This window comes from Meriones unguiculatus, chromosome X, assembly GCF_030254825.1.
Source record: "Meriones unguiculatus strain TT.TT164.6M chromosome X, Bangor_MerUng_6.1, whole genome shotgun sequence".
Lineage (NCBI taxonomy): Eukaryota > Metazoa > Chordata > Mammalia > Rodentia > Muridae > Meriones > Meriones unguiculatus.
In genome coordinates, this window is record NC_083369.1 from 16,388,482 (window position 1) to 16,407,822 (window position 19,341).

The 19,341-nt window shown below is 39.4% G+C and overlaps 1 protein-coding gene across 2 annotated transcripts in view; it reads left to right on the forward strand.

Moving 5' to 3' along the window:
* The window catches only part of Nexmif (neurite extension and migration factor), a 197,348-nt gene that overhangs the window by 81,343 nt on the left and 96,664 nt on the right, over nt 1-19,341 (forward strand). For both annotated transcript variants that reach the window (XM_060375785.1, XM_060375784.1), the window contains exon 2: nt 13,251-13,299. The gene's annotated coding sequence lies outside the window, so the exon portion shown is untranslated. The remainder of the gene's footprint in view (nt 1-13,250; nt 13,300-19,341) is intronic.

The window sequence follows — 19,341 nt, forward strand, 5'->3', positions numbered from 1 at the left end:
GGATTGGGAGGGGAGGAGGGAGGGGCTTATGGGGGGATGCAGAATGAATAAAGTGTAATTGATGAAAAATTTAAAAAAAAAAGGAAAAAAAACCTTATCAATATATAGATTCCAAAATGTAATCAAAATTGGAAATAAATAAATAAAATACTGACATTTGTTCATAAATAATAATAATAATAATAATAATAATAATAATAAAAGAGCAAAAAAATTCACTTTATATCAAGGAGAGTGCCAAGAAAATTATACACCCCTTTTCAGCATGTTCGTTTATTCATCCACTCCTTGTTTTGATTTTTGTTTGTTTAAATTTTGAATTTAATGCAGAGTAATGTAGAGTCTCTGAATTGTTTGCTTTCTGTCTGTTTAATCAAGGCTATGCCATCTAATTGTTGTAATTCTTTAAAGGCTCCCTCACTGAAGGAAATACTTCCTTTCTAATGTTTTTCCACCTCTTTTTTCCCCTTCACATTCTCCCTGAGAGTGTAGGGCCTATCAGTACAATTGCTGTCTGACTGCAAGAGAGATTAAGGTATAAAGAAAGTAAATAGCTATGCCTATATTCTCTGGAATTAAAAGTAGTCTGCATTACTCTTGGACCCGGACCTTATTCACTACCTTAGAATTCTGTCAGTTAAGCCATCCATCACAGTAAAAGAAGTTTACATTTGTTCTGAACTTGGAGTCAGAAGACTTGTTCTTTGTTCCTGATTTTTTAATAATTTTTATTTTTATATTAATTATAGGTTATTTGCTTTGTATCCCAGCCATAGCCCCCTCCCTCATTCCCTCCCAATCCCACTCTCCCTCCCTCATCTCCTCCCTGCCCCTCTATAAGTACACTGATAAGGGAGGTCCTCCTCCCCTTCCATCTGACCCTAGTTTATCAGGTCTCATCAGGACTGGCTACAAAGTCCTCCTCTGTGGCCTAGCAAGGCTGCTCCTCCACTGGGGGAGGGGGAGGTCAAAGAGCCTACCACTGAGTTCATGCCTGAGACATTCCCTGTTCCCCTTACTAGGTAGGGTAATCCATTTGGATACTGAGCTGCCATAGGCTACGTCTGAGCAGGGGTTCTAGGTTATATCCATACATGGTCCTTGGTGGAGTGTCAGTCTCAGAAAAGACCCTTGTGCCCAGATATATTTGGTCCTTGTGGCACTCCCATCCTCTCCAGGTCTTACTAACTTCCCCTTCTTTTATATGCAGAAAGATATACACACTATATACTCACTTATAAGTGGATACTAGACCTATAAGGTAGGATAAACATACTAAAATCTATACACCTAAAGAAGCTAAACAAGAAGAGGTTCCAGGGTAAGATGATCAATCCTCACTTTGAAAGACAAAGGGGATGGACATTGGAAGTAGGAGAAAACAAGAAACAGGACAGGAGCCTCCCATAGAGGGCCGCTGAAAGACTACCTAGCAGTGTATCAAAGCAGATGCTGAAACTCATTACCAAACCTTGGGCAGAGTGCAGGGAATCATATGATTCTGTCTCTTAAACAAGCATCTAAGCCCTTTAGGTTTCTGTAAAAGATAAATGATAGCTTTTCTTAAGAGCCTGTTATTTTTCTATATGTCAGAAGTCTTTCCTCATTTTATCCTCCTTTCTCTAGTATTTTTAATCTCACCTTTTATTTTTCTTTCTTCTGAGATGTCCACTCTCTTGCAGTCCTATTTTTGACCAATCTCCTACTTATTTTGGCATTACATTGTCCTATGTAATTTCCTGCATCTCCTTGAAGTAACAAAAAGTGAGCCCAATATGCCATCTTTACAATGGATGCTGTATCTTAATTTATTATTGTTAGAGTAATATCAAGTACTAAATACAATGACAATTAAAAATCCTAAATAGCTATTTTACTTTAAGATGCTAAAAAACTTTGTTCAAACTATTTTTAACAAAGAGGCTATCAAGCTATGGAAAAGGACATGTTAATTTGGTGTGAAGGAGTGTGTGCACACATGTGTGTAGTTAAGTTTGAGTAGTGCTTGGGCTGGATATATTAATTGTGTATACCAAATGAGTTGTTGCTTGTTATAAATAATGAGTAGAATTGCTTCTGAGATGTGCTAGTTACTATTTATTGAGACTGAATAGTAGAAATACTGATAAAATGAAACTCTTCTTCCTAATTACTCCTATGGTCCAATTCTGCCTTCTATCTAATCTTCACTAAATCATAGCAGCATGCTTTTCAGCAAATTATGATTAAAACAATCTGTTTGGGGAGAAAGAATAATTGAATCATGTAAGTATTCTCCTTGAAGCTAGATTTTTTTTCTTTTTTAATGTTCAGATGAGAATATATTATATGCACCTCACACTGTTAGTTTTTTTCTCCATGCTTGGAAAGCAAGGGTATGGACCACAAAGGTTACCTTGTCACATCACACGAGAGTGTAGCATCCTTGAGCTACACTCTTGAGGAACAAGAGAGTCCAGTTAACATCCCATAGAAAGCAAATAAAGTAAAAGGCTAGCTGTATAATGCATCTGGCCTATTCTTCAAGTTAAGAAGTTACGGATTAGAAGTATCCAACTAGCCTATATCCAAAGGTGTAGAGAAATGTGTAAGTGACATCACCTTGTTTAAAGAAATAGATGAGTTTTGCTAAGAACAAATGAACATTCTTAACTCCTATAGTCATTTCAGTCTAGGCTAAATGACAACTACTGCTACCTGAGGAATGTAAGTACAAGAGAATACCTTAAGCTAATAGAGGATTTTTGTTTGTCTATGGATTGTGCTAAATATATGAATCTCAGTTTTAACACTAAGCTTACGAAAATAGCCTCATCGGTGAAAGCTTGAAATGGAGACAAGCATGAGTACAGTGCTTTCCTCTGTGTTTCTTATGGGAAAGAAGGACAAAGACATACAGAAAGCATATGGGAAAGAAGAGAAAATGAAAAGGGAAATCATATTTGGAGATGATATTGGGAAGGTAATGAGTAATAAGCCTTATTTGGGAAGACCTGTAATGCTGGACTGGGTGGACTGAAACTTTATTGTGAATAATACAAAGAGAGAAGGTCTTATGGTGTGGACTAAAAGGGGGCAGAACAATACAGCTGTGGAATTTAAACAAACATGACTTCTTTTTTATTTTTTATTTAACTTTTATTAATTACACTTTATGGATTCATTTTGTATCCCCCCACAAGCCCCTCCCTCCTCCCCTCCCGGTCCCACCCCCCCCTTTCTGCATGCATGCCCCTCCCCAAGTCCACTGATAGGGGAGGTCCTCCTCTACTTCTTTCTGATCTTAGACTATCAGTTCTCATCAGAAGTGGCTGCATTGTCAGGGTTCTAGGTTATCTCCATGAACAGAAGAAGAAAACAGGAAACAACCTCGGAACCTGCCACAAAGGGCCTCTGAAAGCCTCTGCCCTGCAGACTATCAAAGCAGATGCTGAGTCTGATGGCCAACTGTTGGGCAGAATGAATGGAATTTTATGTAAGAACTGGGAAATAGCAAGAGCTGGAGAGGACAGGAACTCCACAAGGAGAGCAACAGAACAAGAAAATTTGAACACAGGGAACTTCCCAGAGACTCATACTCCAACATGACTTCTAATTTGTTTTCCTAGGGTTTTCTGTTAGACCTTAACTATACTGATGATTTCATTTTGCATGCCTCATTTTTCTTCTTTCTACAGCATGGATAATAGTAATTGTTTTATATAATTTTCGGTCTTAAATGGTGTAAATATAAAGTGAGATGATGTATATACAGTTTAGTGCCTGACTACTCAACCCCTTTGATTCTAGTTTGTAAGAAACAAATGTGAATGTTCTCTGTGTTGTACTTATAAAAATGATGTTGGGCTAAATATTATTATTTGCTATTTTTTGACCTTATAATTATTGGAGCAGTATTATTTAACCCACTATTACAAATAATAAGACAGACACCTGTTAGATTTTATAATTGGCCTTATTTACCTTGACCTGGGCAAATATTCTACTACACTGTCTCAATAACCTCACTATCCATCTCCCAGACCGCATCCAATGCCGTCTGCCTTAACCATTCTTATCTGAGCTACCTTCCATCCATAATCCTACATATACTTGCTTACATTTATCATCTTGGTGTTTTTCTCCATCCACACTGTCCTTGGAGTCCTTCCTCCAGGCCCACATAGTTCCTTCTCCATGCTAACCCATTGTAAGGTCCTGCTGCCTCCTCTCTCCCATCCATCTGTCTCCTGTGATTCTCCTGTTCTCAAATGCCTAGGGACCTTAGCCATGCTTACCCTATTCTGCCCTGCCCAGGTATAGGCCTTTAATCAACCAATCAGGTAAAATATCTTAGGCAGGTTTACACAAGGACAGGTTTATTCAGGCAGCAACCAGATCTTGAGGGCCAGTAATTAGCATCAAAATACCAGCATCAGACCAACCCCCAACATCTCTATGTTGCTCATATGTAATTTTTAATGTGTAGAACAGTTTGCTAACCTTCATGTATTATTTTATGTTCATAATGACCTATGAAATTCATTAGTGTTGTTACAGAAGGGAAAAAAGGAACAGGCTGAGGGGTAAATAGTTTCTCTAATTCCAAAATAATGTCAGAGCTAGGAATAAAATCCAGATTATTTAATGTTCAATTCTGTATTTTTATTGTACAATACTCCATAAACTGGGTTTAGATTACTTTTACTTTGATTTGTATCAGACAAATTTTGGTAAATTATATTGGGTAATTTTTAATTTTAATTTTTCACAATTTATTCATTACATATCCAGATTGAAGGCCCTCCCTCAACTCCTCCCAATCTCACCCTACTTCCCTCTTCCCCACTATCCCCTTCCCCTAGTTCTCTTCCTCTGCCATCAGCCCATGGTCTTTCAAGTCTCATCAGGACTGCCTTGATCCTCTTCCTCTGTGGCCTGGTAAGGCCACATCACCAGGGACAAGTGATAAAAGAGCAGGCAACCAAATTGATGACAGTCAGCCCTTGCACCCCTTACTCGGTAACCCACATGGAGACTGAGCTGCAAATCAGCTACATTTAAACAGGGAGTCTAGGTCTTCTCCATGCATGGTTCTTGGCTGGTGCATCAGTCTCTGCAGTACTCCCTAGGCTCAGAATTTTTTAGTTTTGTTGGTCTTCTTGTGGGGCTCCTGTCCCCTCCCTGTCCTTCTATTCCACTCCTCTTTTCTTCCATAAGACTCCCTCTGCTCTACCCAAAGTTAGGCTATGAGTCTTAGCATCTGCTTCTATCCCCTGTTGGGTGGAGCCTTTCAAAAGACCCTCTTTAGTAGGCTCCCATCGTGATTCCTGTCTTCCACCAATTCTGGTGTCTATCCTGTCTGCCATTCTGAATGAGATTTAAGCATCTTCCCTAGGGTCCTCCTTGTTGTTTAGCTTATTTAGGTCTTAGCTTTTGGTATGGCTATCCTATATTATACTGCTAATATCCACTTATAAGTGAATGAATACCGTGCCTGTCTTTCTGTTTCTGGATTACCTCACTCAGGTTGATCTTTTCTAGTTCTATCTATATGCCTGCAAATTCCATGATTTTCTTTTTTTAAATAGCTGAGTAGTATTGCATTGTGTAAATGTGCCAAAATTTCTGTATTCATTCCTCCATTCAGGGGCATGTAAGTTGTTTCCAGATTCTGGTTACTACAAATAAAGCTACTATGAACATAGTTGAGCAAATGTCATTGTTGAATGGTGGGACATCTTTTGAGTATATACCCAGGAGTGGTACAGCTGAATCTTGAGGTAGTGCTAATCCAGAGTTTTGGAGAAAATGCCAAATTGTTTTCCAAAGTGGTTGTACAAGTTTGCATTCCCACCAGCAATGGAGGAAGGTTCCCCTTTCTCCACAGCCTCTCCAGCATGTGTTTTCCCTTGAGATTTTGATCTTAGCCATTCTGAAGATTGTAACATGGAATTTCAGAGTTGTTTTGATTTGAATTTCCCTGATAGCTAAGGTTCTTGAGCATTTCTTTAAGTGTTTCTCTGCCATTCAATATTCCTCTGTTGAGAATTCTCTGTTTAGCCTTGTACTACATTTTTAATTGGATTATTTGGTTTGTTGGTGTCTAATTTCTTGAGTTCTTTATATATTCTGGATATTCGCTTTTTATCGGATATAGGGTTGGTGAAGATCTTTTACCAGTCTGTAGGCTGTTGTTTTGTTCTGTTGACAGTGTCCTTTGCTTAACAGAAGCTTTTCAGTTAGAGCTTCATACTAGGCATGGTGGCTCATGGCTGCAATTCCATTACCTAGAAGGATAAGGCAAGGCTCTTGCTGTGGATTCAAGGTCAGCCTAGGCTAGGGAGTGAGACCCTGTCTCAAAATAATGAATAAGTAAGAAAACAAATACACAAATGAATAAGTAAAGGTACATGAATGGGACAAGGTTGTTACAGAAATATTCATAAACCAGTGTTGTACGTAATTGTGGCAGCTCTACTAAAAAGCCCTTACTCCTGCATCTCTTCCTGTCACATCTTTGAGATCTAGTATTTATTAAGAATTAAGTGAGCAAAATACCTCTTATTCTTGAGGCAAGCTTTCTGCAATTGTAAATTTCTTTTTCAAAATCCTGATTAGAAAGGACTGTAACATTTAAGCAATAGAGGGCTGTTTCATCTTATAACTTTCAATCATGATCTTACTCTGTCTAGAGGAGAAAACATGTTGAAATTTTTCTCTTTTCAAAACTAGCAAATCCATATTGATGTATTTTCTTCCTTTTGACAGATCCCCCTCTATTAGAATTATTTTTGTGATCTTGTTTGAGAGTCAGTTCTACCGGGAATGGAATTTGAGATTTCTGGGTTCCACTGTTTATTATTCAGCCACCTTATATTTTCTTCAGTGTAATTTATCAGATACTACTCTGTGCTAACTATGACACAAGCGTGACTGGCACCAGAATACTACGGCTTTGGGGACTGCTATGTGCAGTAGGCACTTTTCTTGTTGCCGTGATCCAAGGAAGCTTAAAGGAGAGAAAGCTTACCTTGACTCATAGTTTTAAGGGAAGAGTGCATCATGGTGGGGAATGTATGGCATCAGGAGTGTGAAAGAGCTGGTCACATTGTGCCTACATTTGGAAAGTAGAGAGCGATGAATGATAGCGCTCCCTACTTTCTTTTTACTCATTCCAGTACTTCAGCCCATGGAATGTCGTGTAATCTGCATTCAAGTTCCGTCTTCCCAACTCAGTTAAACTTCTCTGGAAGCCCTCGCAGACATGCCCCATTCATAGGTGACTTCTAAATCCTAATAAGATGACAGTCAAAATTAATCATCACTGTGTATGTTTGGAGAGGGTGCTGAAACAGCAGTGTTTTCTAGTTCACTAGGAACAACTGGATTTGGCAATAGAAAATCTGGATTCATGCTTAAGCATGTCATATGACTCAGTTTCCTCTCTCTTTTAAGTGAGGCCACTGAACTCAGGCAGTTTCATCTCCATATTTGTGGAACAATTCTTAGTTGGGTCCATTGAACTTTTAAGGTGACATTTATGAGGTGATCGATTCTACAATTTTTTTTCATTATATTAAATTTTTCATTGTAAAGGTTTTTTTGTGTGGGGGGGGGCTTTTTTTTCTTTCATCATTTTGGTTAAGTAACCCTAGTGGTTTTATTTGAAACTATTGTGAAAGGGATTATTTTTCTTGATTTCTTTTTTTTGGCAAGTTCTTATTAGTATATTGAAAGGCTACTGATTTTTTTCTCTTATGCTAAGGGAGAGCAGATTAGTACAAAATATAATGGGTTTCACCATAGGCTATTGGTTTCTGTATACTGATTTTTTTTACCCTGCTCCTAAGCCTTTAATTGTTCCTTACACAACAGTTTTATAGTGGAGTCATTAAGGCCATTTAAATATAGGCCCATGTCGTCTGCAAATAGAAGTACTTTGATTTCTTCCTTTCTTATTTGGATCCATTTTATTTCTTATTGTTGAAGCTAAGACTTTCGGGTATTATACTGGATAAGAATAGCGGCAATTCGCACTTTAACCTCAATTCTGATCTTAGAGAAAATGCTTTCATGTTTTCCCCACTTTGTAAAATGTTGGCTTCAGGTAGCCGTTTTATGCGAAGATGTGTTTCATCTATTCCTATTTTCTTCAGGACTTTTATGGGTAAGGGATTTTGAGCTTTCCCAAAGGCCTTTTTTTGCATCTCTTAAAATCATTCTTTAATTCTGTCCTTAGTATTTATTTATGTGTGGTATTACATTTATTGATTGGCATATTTTGAATCAATCTTGCATCCCTGTGAGGGAACCAACTTCTTCATGGTGTATGGTCTTCTTAATATGTTTTTGAATTCAATTTGCAATATTTATATTGAGAATTTTTACATTTATGTTTACCAGGTAAATTGGTACTTAGTTTTTTATTAAATTTTCTTAAGTTATAATAAAATTCTCTAGAACTGAAAGATCAGGGAGGAGCCAAATCTGGCACTCTTGCTGGCAGTAATGCGGCCAAGAAGAATAAGTTGATAGTGTTCCTTCCCATTCTGTTTTGTGGAAATCTTTGAGGAATAATAGTGGTAGTTCTCTGTTAAAAATTACGTAAAAGTTTTGTGCAGGGTGATAACTATGGATCTATTTTCATTTTTCTACATGTAGACATCCAGTTGGACCAGTACCATTTGTTGAAGATGCTGTCTTTTTTCCATTGAATGGTTTTGGCTTCTTTGTCAAAAATCAAGTATTCATAGGTGTGTGAGTTTATTTCTGGGTCTTCTATTCGGTTCCATTGATCCTCCTTTCTGTTTCTATGCCAGTACCATGCAGTTTTTATTACTATTGCTCTGTAGTACAGCTTGAGATCAGGGATGGAGATACCTCCAGATGATCTGTTGTACACGATCTCTGCTCGGATGTAGCCCATGGTAACTCAGTAACCAATTGGTTTCCCATAGTAAGGGGAACAGGGACCATTTCTGACAGGAACTCAATGACTGGCTCTTTGGTCTCCCCACCCCCCAAGGGAGGAGCAGTCCTGCTAGGCCACAAAGGAGGACTTTGCAGCCAGCCTGAAGATACCTGATAAAACAGAGTGAGATGAAAGGGGAGGAGGTCCTCCCCAATCAGTGGACTTGGAAAGAGGCAGGGAGGAGATGAGGGAGGGAGGGTGGGATTGGGGAGGGAATAAGGGAGTGGGATACAGCTGGGATACAGAGTTAATAAAATGTAACTAATAATAAAAAAATAAAATTAAAAAAAATCCGTAAAAGTCAGCAATGAAACTGTCTAGCCCTAGGCTTTTCTTTAGGGGGAGGGAGTTTAATTACTACTTGAATTTGCTTGTTAGGATCTGTTTAGGATGTTTATATTCTTTACTTAATTCTACTCAGTCATATATGCCTAGGGGTTTGCCTGTTCTGTATTCTCTAGGTGTTTTGGATCATAAGTTTTCAAACTATTTCCCTAGAAATCCTCTGTATTTCCTTAAAAATGTTGAAACACTCACTTTCACTGCTAATTTTATTAAATTAAATCTTTTCTGTTTTTCTTTCAGTTAGTTTGACTCTAATTTGCTTACCTTTCGGAATCACTACATCTTAGTTTGCTTATTTCTATGCATGGTACTTTGCTCAATCCCCATTCAAAAAAGGCAAAGAGGATAGACATCAGAAGAAGGAGAAAATAGGGAACAGGACAGGAGCCTGTCACAGAGGGCCTCTGAAGGCCTCTGAAAGGCCCTACCCTATAGGGTATCAAAGCAGATGCTGAGACTTGTGGCCAACCTTTGGGCAGAGTGCAGGGAATCTTATGAAAGAGGGAACGGGACAGGAGCCTGTCACAGAGGGCCTCTGAAAAGCCCTACCCTGTAGGGTATCAAAGCAGATGCTGAGACTTGTGGCCAACCTTTGGGCAGAGTGAAGGGAATCTTATGAAAGAAGTGGGAAATAGTAAGTCCTGAAGAGGACAGGAGCTCCACAAGGAGAGCAACAGAACCAAAAAATTTGGGCACAGCAGTCTTTTCTGAGACTGATACTCCAACCAAGGACCATTGATGGAGATAACCTAGAACCCTTGCACAGATGTAGCCCATGACAGTTCAGTATCCAAATGGGTTCCTAGTAATGGGAACAGGGACTGTCTCTGACATGAACTGATTGGCCTGTTCTTTGATCACCTCTTCCTGAGGGAGGAGCAGCCTTACCAGGCCACAGAGGAAGACAATGCAGCCACTCCTGATGAGACCTAATAGACTAGGATCAGAAGGAAGGAGTGGAAGACCTCCTGTATCAGTTGACTTGGGGAGGGGCATGGGTGGAGAAAGGGGAGGGAGGGTAGGATAGGGAGGAGAGGAGGGAGGAGTTTATGGGGGGATACAAGGTGAATAAAGTGTAATTAATAAAAATTAAAATAAAAAGTTTAAAAATTAATTGATTACGTCATATATTATATCCCTTTCACAGTTTTCCCTCTCCCTCTTCTCCTCCTAGCTCCTTCCTTCTTCCTCCTCCCTTCCCATCCACTCCTCCTCCATTTCCCTTGGTTGTGGTGCTTTGTCACAGCAATAAAACAGCAACTGTACCAAGGACTGGGGTATTACTGTGGCGGGCCTGACTATATTGTTGTTTGGAGAAATATGGAAGACTTTGGGACTTTGGACTAGAAAAGCAGTTTAATGCTTTAAGTAGGGCTTAATGGGCCATCCCAGTAAGAGCATGAAAGACAGTAGTGCAGAAAGCAATGTAAGCTGTTGAGGCCCAGCACAAGAGACTTCAGAGGAGAATATTAGAGACCATTATTTTGATATTTTGGCAATGAACGTGTTTCTTTTCCACCCTTCTTCAAAATTCTGCCAGAGACTAAATTGAAGAATTGTTGACCAATATTGTTAGCAGAAGAGATGTCAAGACAACAGAGTACTGACTGTGTCACATGGTTATTCGTGATCACTTTTATGCAGATCTAAAAGGAAAAGGAGTAAAGGGGGCATAAAGAAATATGAAGTGTGCTGTTTGAGGAGAAAAAGAACACCACAGAATGTAATGTGCTCAAGGAGAGGTGAAGTTTAAAGAAAGGCCTGATGCTAATTGTATTAAAGGGAATGATTATTAAGAAACATGCACCTGTGAAGATTACACTACGGATTCACACATCACATCATGAGATCGGTTCCACGTGGGAGGTTTATTAGGAGAAGGGAAAAGGGGTCGCAGAGACACGAGGCAGAAGAGGAGGGGGGGCTCCAGGAGTTCTCTTATAAGGTGACCCAGGGCTTGCGCAGGTAGTTCCAGGTGATCAGGAAGTGGTCTGGTGGCTTCACAAGTGCCTGATAACTAGTTTGTCAGGTCCCTTGGGGCTGGCCACAGAGATGCTTGTTTACTAATCCCAACAATGATACCCTCAGGGCAAGACCCCACCTAGCTAATCCTATAACCTGTGAAAGGAAAAAGTCTAAAGGATTTCCTTGGCCTAAAAACAACAGCAATTCAATGCTTATGCAAATATAATTCAGACTGGGGGCCAAGTTCCAACTGCAGCAGGTAACAGAATTTGGCCACATAGTTCTGAGTACAGACTCAAGAAGGATACAGGAAATGGGTTGTGGAATCTTCCTCCATGGTAAATGAAAACCACAAACCCAGGCATGTGAAGGCGGGGAGGTCCCCTCAGGGAGGCCATTGCTTGAAGCTGTGAAGGTGAAACCTGGATTGTGTTGGAAACCCCAAGATGTGGGAAATGACAGAACCATGCCAAGGAGTGTTGTAGACAGGATGTGTTGCAGTCAACAAAACTGAAAGGAGTGGGAGATTGGAAAAGGAATCTAGGTCTGGATTTGGAGTTTGCCCTGCTGGGTTCCCAGGTTGATTTGGTCTAGTATTTCCTTTCTTTCCTTTTGGAATGTAAATTTTATGCCATTGTATGTTGGAAGTATGTAATTAGCTTTTTGATGTTACAAGGTGTTACAATTAAGAGACTGCCTTGAGTCTCAGAAGAGACTTTGAACATTGTGCTTTGAAACAGTCTTGAGATTGAAAGACTGGGGACTTTTGAAGTTTGACTGAGTATATTTTCTATTATAATAAAACCATGAATGTATGGGAGCTAGGAAATGTAATGTGGTTTGAATACGAATGGCCTCTATAGATTCATATATTTGAAAGTTTGGTTCACAGTTGGTGGATTGTTTAGGAAGAATTAGGAAGGGTGGCCTTGTTGGAGGAGGTATGTATTAGTAAAGGTTCTCTTGAGAAATAGAACTTACGTATAAGCTTGTAGCAACTGCTCCAGCACTGTGCCTTCCTGCCACCAAGTTCCCCACCATGATAATCATGGACTAACTCTCTAAATATGTAAGCAAGCTTCCCCTATTAAATGTTTTCCTTTATAAGTTTTCCTGGTCATGGTGTTTTGTCACAGCAATAGAACAGTAACTAAGACACCTAGTATGCAAGGATTTCTGTGTTGAGTCCCTAGTACTCCATAAACTAAGCACAGTGGTTGGCATGCCTGAAATCTTGGGAGGTGGAAGCAGGAGAATCTGAACTTCAAGGTCACCCTAAGCTACACAGCTGCTCAAAGACTAGTCTGGGAAACATGATACACTGTCTTGAATAAATTGCCTAGGCTGTACCCCAAAAGTCCTTCATTTTTCACTTGATTCTAGAAATTTTTTTTTTCAGTTTCCTTTCTAATTTCTTTTCAGTGACTCACTGGTCATTTGAGAGTATATTATTCAGTCTCCAAACATTTATTATTTTTGTAGTTTCTCTTACTATTAGTTTCCAGTTGTATTCCACTATAAGTTATGATGACAAGAGATAATTTTGATTTCTTTTTATTTATTGGTTTGCCTTTGTGATCTAAAATATGGTCTATTTTAGAGAACGTTCTATGGGCTGCTAAAAAGAATGTATGTTCTATTTCTGTTGAATGGAATATTTTGCAGGTAGATATTTGTTAGGTCCATTTGATCGATGTATAATTTAAGTCAGATACATCTTTATTTTCAGTTTGAATGACCTATCTAAGGATGCAAGTGAAGAACTGATGTCACTTACCCACTATAATTGTATCTGGACTTAAAAGATCTTTCATGGTAATTAATGTTTGTTTTATGAAATTGGGGAGCTCCAACATTCACTGTATATAAATTTACAATTATATCTTTTTGATAAATTGTTTCCTTTGTTTTTATGTGGTTCGACATCTACTTTATCAGATACCAGGATAGCTACGCAAGCTGACTTTTGCTTCCATTCCTTTGATAGGTTGATTTCCATCCTTTGGCTCTCAGTCTGTGGCTGTCTACGCGGAAAGGTATGTTTCTTTAGGATAATATAGTGTTGGCTTTCATATTTTAATCCAGTCTCATTATTGATGGTTTCTATATCTTTTTTGATTAGTCGAGCCATTTCAGTTAACATTTTAAAGTTATGTTTATTAATTCCTCTAATCTTATTTGTTATTTCTCTGGTTAATTGAATTATTGATTCTTTTTTTTTCCCTCTGTTTGTATTTGGGATTTTCTGGTTTAGCGTGTTGGATAAAAATGGATTCTTTCTTAGCTCTCCTTTGTGCAGATATTCCTTTCCTGAAATTTATTTCTTTCCTATGCTCTTGTGTTTGAGACTCTTCCTCATCTGTGTATTCCTTTAACTATCTTCTGTTGCATTGGCTTGGTGGTCAGAATTGTCTTAGTTTATGTTTTTCATAAAATTTCTCTATTTCTCTGCCAATTTTAAAAGATACTTTTGGTAGATATAGTAACCTTGTTTAGTAGTTATTTCTTTCAGGGCTTAACCTATATTTTTTTCCATGATTGCCTATCTTTTAAGGATGCTGATGAGAGATGTGATGCTTAGTCTACCTGGTGGCTGTCACAATAGATATTGCTAAGTCGATCCCAGGTCTTCTTAGTGATGGAACTGTGAGCTTTACTACCTTAAACATGGGGTTTTAAGCTTATGGCACATGTCATGGAGCCTGTTTTGCCATCCTGCCTTCAGGATACTCCAGACACAACCAGGTCACATTGCAAGCACAGATATGGGCACAATGAGATAGGAGTGCCCTGTGCAGATGCTGCAGAGTTGCGGTGTCTGAAGGTCTAAATGAACCATGTAAGAATTAATGCTCGAACTGTTGGGAGAAGGAGTCTCTGTTGTCATGGATACTGAAAGAACTACATAGGAAGCAGTGGAGCTGACATGTAAAATAGAGAATAAAGCAAGTGGCAGTCATGAAGTGGAGTCTGAGTGTTGTCTTTATAGGCTGTCCATCACAGAAATGCCTTTCAATTCTACCCACATGAAGGATGTTCACACTGAAAAACTTCTCAATTTGGGAAAAATTGGAAGATCCTTTTCTTTTATTTAAGATACATTTTCTCTCTCTCTCTCTCTCTCTCTCTCTCTCTCTCTCTCTCTCTCTCTCTGTGTGTGTGTGTGTGTGTGTGTGTGTGTAGAGGACAACTTGAAGGAATTCACTCTTTCCTCCCACCATGTGAGTTTGGGGGATTAAACTCAGGTTGAGGCTCAGTTGAAAGCACCTTTACCGACTGAGCCATCTCAAGGTCCTTAATAACACGTTTATTCCATCTGTGTTCATGGCTGAGGGAGTGGTATGTCACAAATACTTAGGAGTGTTTGGGGTTGAGGATTTCTTTCAGGTTTGGGGAATACCTGCATTTTGTAATATGTAAGGAGATGTCCTAGTGAAGGGGTCCTAAGTCTACACAAACAGTTCATTTCTGTTTTATATACACATATACACACAGACTAAAGGTTATTTTGTTTTCTTTGGTTTTTACTTAGTATACAAATATATACTCTTTTAAAAAATTATTACTATTATTTATTACAATTTATTCACTTTGTGTCCCAACTGTGGCCCCTTACTCATTGACCCTCAATCCCACCCTCCCACCATCTTTCCCCCTATGCCCTTCTCCTAGTCCACTGATAGGGGAGGTCCTCTTCCCCTACTATCTGACCCTAGCCTATCAGGTCTCATCAGGACTTTCTGGATCCTTTTTTTTTCCTATGGCCTAGTAAGGATAAAGAGGATGCAACCAATTTGATGACAGAGACTGCCCCTGATCCCCTTATTAGGGAACTCACTTGGAGACTGAGCTGCCCATGGGCTACATCTGAGTAGGGGGCCTAGGTCTTCTCCATGCATGGTCCTTCATTGATTCTTCAGTCTCTGTAGAGCCACTGGGCCCAGATTTTTGGCTCTGTTGCTTAGCTTATGGAGCTCTTGCCCTCTCCCTGTCTTTCTATCTTCCTTGCCTTCCATAAGATTCCCTGAATTCTGCCCAAAGTTTGGCTACAAGCCTAAGTATCTGTTTCGATACCCTGCTGGATACAGTCTTTTGGAGGCCCTCTGTGGTAGGCTCTTATTTTGTTTCCTGTCTTCTCCAATTTCCGATGTCTATCCTGTTTGCCCTTCTGAATGAGGATTAAGTATCTTCTCTGGAATTCTGCTTGTTGTTTAGGACTATAGATTTTAGTATGTTTATCCTACATTATATGGCTAATATTCACTTTTAAATGAGTATATACCATATATGTCATTCTGCTTCTGGGTTACCTCACTCAGGATGATCTTTTCTAGTTCCATCCGTTTGCCTGAAAATTTCATGATTTCCTAGTTTTTAATTGCTGAGCATTATTCCATTGTATAAGTGTACCACATTTTCTGTTTCCATTCTTTATTGAGGGGCATCTAGGTTGTTTCCAGATTCTGGCTATTACGAAGAAAAGTGCTACAAATATGGTTGAGCAAATGACCTTGTTGTATAGTTGAGCATCTTTTGGAATAATCTTAACTTCATTGGCACAAGAGACAACAGCACAGGCTCTAACAGCAACAATCAATAAATGGGAACTAATGAAACTGAAAAGCTTTTGTAAAGCAAAGGACACTGTCGTCAGAACAAAACAACAGCCAACAGATTGGGAAAGGATCTTCACCAACCCTTGATCTTACAGAGGGCTAATACCCATAATATATAAAGAACTGAATAAGTTAAATACCAACAAACCAAGTATTCCATTAAAAATGGGATACAGAGCTGAACAGGGAATTCTCGACAGAGGAATCGCAAGTGGCAGAGAAACACTTAAAGAAATGCTCAGCATCCTTAGTTATTGGGGAAATTCAAATCATACCAACCCTGAGATTCCACCTTACACCGATCAGAATGGCTAAGATAAAAAACTCAAGGGACAACACATGCTAGCAAGGATGTGAAACAAGAGGAAGACTCTTCCATTGTTGGTGGGAATTTAAACTTGTACAGCCACTTTGGAAATCAATCTGCCACTTTCTCAGAAACTTAGGAATAGTGCTACCTCAAGATCCAGCTATACCACTCCTAGGCATATATCCAAAAGAGGCTCAAGTACACAACAAGGACATTTGTTCAACCGTGTTTGTAGCAGCTTTATTCTTAATAGCCAGAAGCTGGAAACAACCCAGATGTCCCTCAACGGAGGAATGGATACAGAAATTGTGGTACATTTACACAGTGGAATACTACTCAGCAATCAAAAAAAAGGAAATCATGAAATTTGCAGGAACTAGAAAAGATCATCCTGAGTGAATTAACCCAGACACAAAAAGACACACATGGTATATACTCATAAAGTGGTTATTAGACATATAATATAAGGTAAACACACTCAAATCTATAGTCCTAAAGAATCTAAACAACAAGGAAGACCCTAGGGAAGAGGCTCAATCCTCATTCAGAAGGGCAAATGTGATAGACACTGGAAGCAGGAGAAGACAGGGAATAGTACAGAAGCCTACCACAGAAAGTCTTTGTAAGACTCTACTTATGGAGGTATCAAACAGAAGCTGAGACACATGCCAAACTTTGGGCAGAATGCATTGGATTTTATGAATTTTATGAAAGAAGGAGGAGATAGAAAGACCTGGAGGGGACAGGAACTCCAAAAGAGACCAACAGAGGCAAAAAAATAAAAATAAAAATAAAAAACTGAGCCCTGGGAGCCCTGAAGAGAATGATACCCTAACCAAGGATGCATGGAGAGGACCTAAGACCCCAACTCAGATGTAGCCCATAGAATCAATCTCCACATGGGTTTCGTATTAAGAGGAGCAGAGGCTTTCTCTGGCATGAACTCAGTGGCAAGCTGTCTGATCAACTCTCGCTGGGGGGTGTAGGCTTGCCAGACCACAGAGAAAGACAATGCAACCAGTCCTGATGAGACCTGATATGCTAGAGTCAGATAGAAAAGGAAGAGGTCCTCTCAAATCAGTGGACTAGGAGAGGGGCATAAGGTGAGAAGAGAGAGGGAGAGTGGGATTAGGAGGAGATGAGGGAGGGGTCCACAGCAGGGATACAAATTGAATAAATTGTAATATATTTTAATTAAGAATAAATAAATAAATGTTGAGGAGGGGCATGGGTGGAGAAGGGAGAAGGAGGGTGGGATGGGAGAGGAGGAGGGAGGGAGCCTCCTTAGTGCTGGGAATTCAATTATAAAGTACCATACCCAGGACTGTGTGTATCTGTCTGTCTGTCTGTCTGTCTGTCTCTGTGTGTATGTAGGTGTATGCTGGTTGATGATGGCTGGCTTCCTTGTTGCTGTACACTTTATGTTTGAGATGGTCTCTGTTCTGGTTTCAATGAGAAATGTCCCTTACAGGTCATATATTTGAACATTTGATCCCAATTGGTGGGTGTTTGGGGACTATATGGAACCATTAAGAGTTGGAGCTGTTCTGGAGTAAGCACTTCATTGGAGATGGGCTTTGAGAGTTTTTAGCCTTACCCCACTCCAAGTTCACTCTCTCTGTTTCCTACATGTGGGTGAAGACATGAGCTCCCAGCTTCTTGCCACCACACCCATTGCTTAGTGCCATGCTCTGCACAACCAGCATTATGTATTCTCCCTTTGGAACTCTAATTTAAAATAAACTCTTGCATAAATTAAAAAATAAGGGAAAAAGCATGATATACAAGGGTGCAAAAAACCAAAACCAACAAAAACAAACTATCAAGTGTTAGAACAGCATCTGAGTCTTCAAAATTGGTGGCACTCAATTATGTGTACAAAGATGGGGAGCAGTTGAACTTGTGAGGTCTTATCCCTTCTATGGCTCATGCTGGTGTTGTATATGTCCACCAAGGTAGTCTTTACTTTAGTAGCTTCCCTTCTATGTGTACCAGCAGCCCCTGACAAGCAAAATTAGCTTTGGGGTTTGTGAACTGGACAGATTCTCTTACTGTCTCAGACTCCCTATATCATAGCCTTTCCCACAGGTAATGTTCTATCCGCAATATATCCTAAGTCTGTTAGTTGTATGGGAAACAACCACAGCACTGAGAACTCTACAAATGGATGGCCTGTTTTTAGACTTTCAGGACATCCTCAGTACTAATAGCCCTGCTGAAGAGATGTATCTATAGGTGTTGAGTAGAGTAGGTTAGAGTTTCCAGACTCTACAGCAACAAATGCCAGACAGGTGGTTACAGAGGTTGTTCTACCCTGTGACTTCAGGCTCAGTACTATCAAACTCCAGAGTTATTTTCAGTTGATGAGATCTGTTCATGACTACCAAAGGGAGGGTTGCTTTTTCCTGTGCACTTCACTGTCTGAGCCAAGACCCCTGCCACTTATGCTTTCGGACTTTTTAGTATCTGTCCCTTTTCTCTTTATAATTTTCTTCCAGTGCTGTCTCTCACCTTCAGACTGACAGATTACATTCAGGCTTCCTAAATGATATTTGTTCTCCATTCTCAGACTCCTAGAATAGCAAAGCTTCAAACAATAGCTTCTTCTCTCAAGATTGTGCTTAGCCTCTGAATTTTGAGTCATACCAACTAATAAAATGTTATTTCTCTCCAATAGTGACTCACCTGGCATAGGAATCACTGTCTTTTACAAGGCCACAATTGATTTTGACTCTTGTAAGGGCTACAGGCTTTAACCTGGGAGTAGACCTGCCAATTTCTTTTGACCAGGTCCTCTGTCTTTCCTTTTGGAGAGGTCTTATCTACCTCTCTCTTCATCCTGCCAGAGAGCCACACAACTGAAGTTTTGACTTGACTTCTTTTTCATATCTCACCTGTCTTTTCACAACATATTTTCAGGTATTCTGTCACTACCTTTGTGAATTTCAAAAGTTCTTCCTCTCTTTCTGTCTCTGAAATGGAATCTGCTTTTTTTTTAATCCTTTGATTCTTTTTAGAGGAAATAATATTTTTTTATTTTAAAACTTAGCTGACGATAGAAAAAGACTTCTTTTGGCATTTATATACATACTTCATTTTTGCTGAATCCTTTCTCATTTCTTCCCCGATATCTTCCTTTCTCTCTTTCTCCA